Below are 6,000 nucleotides of genomic sequence, written 5' to 3'. Positions count from 1 at the left end.
TTTTTGAGTTATACTTTTAAGTTTGACATCTTACAATATCCACCAGAGCATTCCTCTATCTCATGAATGGAGTCACAACCAGTTCCTCCATGTTTGAATCAATTTCTTAGAAATTATTTTGGAGCATAAATTACAACATACTTTTTCTTCAGATTAGCCCATTAGACTCAATAAAAGTCTTTTAACTTTTATTAAGGTGAAACAGTACTAAATAAGCTTTATTCAACCTGGAAGTCAACTGAATTCTATTAAGCTTGATGATCATATGAGATCTATAACCTTTACTTGTTCTAATCTCAATTTCTGATCTATAAAATATTCTCTTCATGAATTCTTATAGATTGCTAACAATGCTTTTTTTTTTTTTTTAAAAAGGAGTTTACTTTCAGCATGCCTTTAATAGCAGTGCTTACATGTACTGCAAGGACATTGAGCACTCTGAAATCCCCATTTGCTTTTTTCTTTCTAGGCCAGTCCTGTTGTGGTGTTCTCCAGAAAAGCTGAAGAGTGGTTTAAAAGAGAGAACGTTTTTCTCTGTTGTTCAGGCTTTGATTTTTGTCTGCTCAGTAGAATCACCGATATGCTTTGTTTCACGTATGTTTTGAGGAGCTGAACATCAGAGTTCAGAGTCCAAGCACAGAAGACTAACACAGACTATTTCTATTGAACTCTTTCTGTAGGCACCAGGCACGGAAACTCAGCAGGATGTTTTGTTCTCAACAGTTTTCAGAGCCTGTTTATAGACAAATGTCTATATGTGTATTTCAAAATATCTAATGCTTTCAGGTGTTTTACTAACCTCACATTTCATAAGGGACTCTCATTTTCCTTTTTCCCCAAAATGAAAAAAGCCCCAGAATAATATTTATATATAAATATATATTTTTATATAAAAAGTACTTACTGCAAGAGCACAACAGGGTCTTGCATGAGAATTTAGCTCAAGTTAATCTTCAGTCTTATACCCCAGGTCTCTGAAAGGCCAGGGCAGACTGTGCTGTCTTGGCCACTGCCTGTTCCTGCCAAAGCCTCTCACAGTGCTCACATAACTCACAACGTATCAGTACTCCAGGTAGCATCTGGTTGTAATACGCAAACAGGATTTAGGAAGCAGAAAGACTACCTGGATGATCCCCATTGTCGTTATACATCTCTGCAAGGTCAGGCAAGCACAGTATGACCTAGAGACATTAACTTTGTGCCAGCTGTTCTCTTATTCCAGGAAAATAATCTTGCTTTAATCTTATTTGCAAGAGTCTGATAAAAGAGAACCATTCATCATCTACTTTAAATGAATAAATCTCATTTAAAAATCATTGTGATGCAGGTTATATGTAATCTATATTGTTAACTTATCACTGCAAAAGCTGACAGGCCTAAAATTAGATCGTCCAGCTGCATATGGATATGGGGAAGTAAGATTGAATACCACACTGTCCCTCTGCTTCACTCTGCTCTTTGGTGGTGAGGAAGGGTGAAGTCAGAAACAAGCACAGCAAAGAGCAGGATCCGTGCATATTTCATTCCTTTGAAAGGTGCTTCAGGGCCCTCCTGAAACAGAAGGAAAAGATGCTGTGGAAAACAAAAGAACACTGAAGAAGTCAGTGAGGTTTTTTTGGTTTGTGTGTGTGGTGGTGATGGCGAGTTGCCTGTCTGAAGCCAAATTGTTACCTGTGTTACAGCCTTGTTTCATTTATGTATACAGCTCACTCGTTAGGAGCTATATGTTAAAATTGGGGGGGGGGGGGGTGGGCTCTAGTTTGGGTTTTGTTTATTTAAGTGACACAGGAGTTTTAAGACAGTTTATATTTTGGACATTACAGCAACATTTTCAAGGCTGACAAGGGGCATGTGAAACGAACTATGTGGCAAGACCTCAAGACTACTAAATCCATAAGTTGCTGAAGATAAAGGTTCAGAAGACATAAGAATGTGAATTTCCTGATAACCAGACACTTCATTGACAGGTTACATCTCATTTTCAGGCTTGGTAGAAATAATACAATAAAATATGATCTGTGACCCCCTAGAGACCTTACCTGAGAAAATGATTAAAATTACTTGTTTTTGCAGTAACTTGTGTTCTATGTGACCTGAACCTCCCTCTTTTCATCTTGCGTGCACACAGAGGCACGCAGTGGTTGAAATCAGCAGGTGTGTCAGTACATTACACTAGTAAGTGCATGTACGGGCACTGCGTGTATAAAGGAAATGAGACAAACGAGGATGCCAGGACTTCAAGATGTCCATACAAGTATTATGAATTCCTGTTTTGACCACTGCACTTAAGACTGCAAATAATCTTGTGTGCAGAAACATCTAGAAAAGATTGCGTACCAAAAGATTGAGGATCTGTGCTATCCAAGAACAGTCCATGCAGTGTTTTGAACTGAATGCAAAGACAACCACTGCCTTGTGAAAGGCCTCTGTCTTTGTGTATCTCTCTCTACTGAGAAAACTAATGGAGGATGCTTAATGCCACACTTATCTGTCTGTAACATGGGAATTCTGCACAGTGGAAAGTTAGAGAAACCAAGTGTTAAAAATGAAGCCTTTTAAAAAAGGAAGCCTTGTAACGTACGAAGCCTTGGGGAGGTAAGAAGAAGCTTTGGGAAGGAGGTAAGAGGAACATTATTTTATAGCAGGGATGCTGGTCTAGCTCCAGGAACGACCAGGGTTAAAGAGGAGCTAAGCTGGAAAGATTCAGCATCTCAGGAGGTCAGTCATGAGCTGCAAGAAAGTAATTCTGGACCATCTCAGAGGAACTGATCCAAGAGCTCAAAGGATGCTTCAGAGTAGTAAGAAAATTGAGGCATAGAAACATATCCAGGATTTATAGTTTTGCTAGCTCTTTTTTTTCCCATGCAATTAAGTACTGGCACTTCCAAAAGGCACAGGCATAGCATTTACCCCAGTTTTCTGAAGAGTTATACTGTAGCCCAAAGTACACATGTAGTTGAAATTGTGAGAAAGGGTGCTAAAGGCACACAGATGTTTGGAGATGTTAGGGTTAGTTTTAAACCTAAGCTAGCAAGGCATCAGAGGCATAAGGGAAGAAGCAACTTTACAGTCCATTGGTATGCACAGAAGTTTCAAGCTTATGAGCTCAACAGAATAGAGCCAAATACAGCAGTCTGCTGAGTGTCAGGACTGCAAAGACTTGATCAGACCCCTGATGAATCATTAGGCATGTCTTTTCAAAGTAAGCAGGCCCTCTGGATTATATAACTACCCAGCTAACCCAGACTCAGAAATGCTCTTGATTAACTTTCAAGCACATGCAATGTGCCTGAATCATTTAACAATCACTCCCGTCCAACTTTTTACATGAATATTTTGTGTAAGCATTATGAGAATATAAAGAATACAATAAAATTATGCAAATGTATTTCCTTGTGTCTTTCTATTGGGTATCTGTGCTACTTATTTCCACTATACACCTAGTATACAATTTCTTTTTTTTGGTAATTATTACTGTTCCTGCTGTCCTTGCTCTCTTCAAATCATTTTGCTGTTCAACAAATATCTGCACTGCCCTGTACAACACTGCATTCTAAAAAATTAAGGTACCAAAGCAACCCATGATAACCTTTCACTCCAGCCACTCTTAATTTTACACACAAATATAGCATGCAACACAGATATACTCTCAGCTCCATTTTCCTGGGTGCTTAGTCTTGCTCTGGTGCCAGTGACAACTTAGTTTCTGACTGAGTTCACATCAAATAAAATGCTTGTCAGTAGAAGCGAGTCTTTTCTGAGTGCATGTAGTACAAGGGGTACAAATTCTCAGCATAGTAGCCACTCAATTTTAATTCCCTTTGCAGACATACTGCACAAAGCAGGAGGTAGCCTTCTCCATCTCATATAAGCCAACTTGTATTAGATGTGCTGTTAGTGCATACTTGAATGGTCTCACAGAGACAGCATGGCATACCTGTTGCCCTTTATACTCATAGCCTTCCCACTAACTTCTTATATTGACAAGCTCTAAGCGACATCAGATATGGACCAGAAATAAAGAGAAATAACATGACAACAGATTATTCATAATCTAGTCAAGAACAGGTCCATAGAGTACAGTTTGAGAGATCTACCATCTTGTACAACTCCTACTAATCTACTTATGCCAAGTTAGATACTTGTAAGCAAATCTCTAGACAAAAGTTGACCAAAAAAATTTCAAAAAAGTGAAGGTTAGGGTCTTGTTTATAGGCCACATACATCATAAAAAAAAAATCTATAGATTTAAGGCATGAGACAAAAAAAAGAGCATTATGTCTTCCTTTGGCTTCAACATGGGATGAATGTTATTTACTTTCTTATTAGCTTCACTGTTTGAATCTAAGATCAAAAATAGCACTTTTGAGACAAGGTCAAGATCATGCTCCATCTTATTGTTAAGGAAACAGCACACAGGGTCATAACTTGTGTGGTTTTGAGATTTTACTTTCTCATTGCAAGGTCCCTATTACCATGGATTCTGGTAGCATAATGCTTCATAAAGCAACTACTGAAATGACTGCACACAGAAATCAATAGTATTTCTTTCACCACTGATACAGGTGATTGAAATACATCTCATAAAACTAAATTGATTAGGGGGAAGTGAAGGAGTAAAGACTAGGGGGAAAGCAAAAACTTTATGAAGTACCAAAATTCTGGCATGTGCAAGTAAGAAGATCATTAACTATTTTTTTTTTTTCTGTTATTTTGTCTTTACTTTTAATTAGCGTCTATTTAGTGTTACTGTCCAAAAGCAGTTGAAACTGCTTGAAACAGATACAAGTTTAAAGTTTAAGATCCTGAAAGACTTAAAAGCATAAGGGGGGGCGGGGTGAATCTCTGTAAGAAAATCTTTTTTAGGTGATCTTTTAATGATGCATTAAGTTTTTGGATACTGCTGAAGCCTAGCAATTAGGCAATTTAAGAAACAAACAGAAAAAAAAATGGGATTGCCATGATGCCAAGTAGCATTGACACTGAGAACACAGAAATATCAGCATTACAGACTTTATAGTTCTGTTATTCTCACTGATATTCCAATCAGTCTTTCTGGTCTATTGCACTTAGTCATACAGGACAGTTTTACATGATCATGTGTAAAATGAAGAATACTTATAAATCAAAACCAAGTGTTTGGCTGAAAGGCAGCCATGTTTTTCTGATCAAGACAACTTAAATGAGCTCCAGACTTTTCTATACTCTAAATATAAACTCCTCTGCTCCCAATTCTTAGTTTTAATGAATCTACTCTCTAGGAGGAAAAAAAAAAAAATAGTCTGAAGCAATGAACAAGAGCTCCTAAGTTTAGGGACCATCCAGAGATTTGCTGCAGTTTATACAGACACGCATGTACAGCCCAAAGCAAGGCCATGCGGGAATACTAGAGTTATTTCTATTTAGATACATCAGCAAGGCTAAGCAGCTCTGGCAATGTTATACCCTGAGGCGACTATATTGTTTCCAGTAGCCCTAGTAACTCATGGGTCCCATGGACATATCCTCATGATATTCTTAGTGATCTCATTACAGTATTGGCCCATTCTATTAGTCAAATAATACTGAGGCTGTTATGCCTCAGGGCTGCACTACACTACTTGTGTTGTTCTGGAAATCAGAAACTGAAAGCGTATCATACCTTCCTATTCAAATGGCCAAGATTTCCTTCTGCTGGGATTACCTAACTCAGATGCCAGATGGTTCCCACCACCATACAGCAGGGAAAGGTCTAGATATTGGTGGGGACAAGTCAGCACTCAGGCAGGCTACAGCAGTCATCCAAAAAGATTGCCAGCCACTGGACTAAACAATGTTCCAATTGGTACAGAGAGGCAAAAACTAGATAAAATCCAGATGCCACTTAGCCTCAAGGCAACATCTTCCAAAAAGATCTCCTTCTAAAAAGAAAATGTGGAAAAGGCAACCAGTTCAAACCTGCCACAAAAATCAGGTTGAAGAAAAGAGTTACATATACTCTAAGAATAATCAATGGGACTG

This window comes from Haliaeetus albicilla, chromosome 2 (assembly GCF_947461875.1).
Source record: "Haliaeetus albicilla chromosome 2, bHalAlb1.1, whole genome shotgun sequence".
In the NCBI taxonomy this organism is placed as follows: Eukaryota; Metazoa; Chordata; class Aves; order Accipitriformes; family Accipitridae; genus Haliaeetus; species Haliaeetus albicilla.
Note: the sequence above shows the minus strand (reverse complement) of the source record.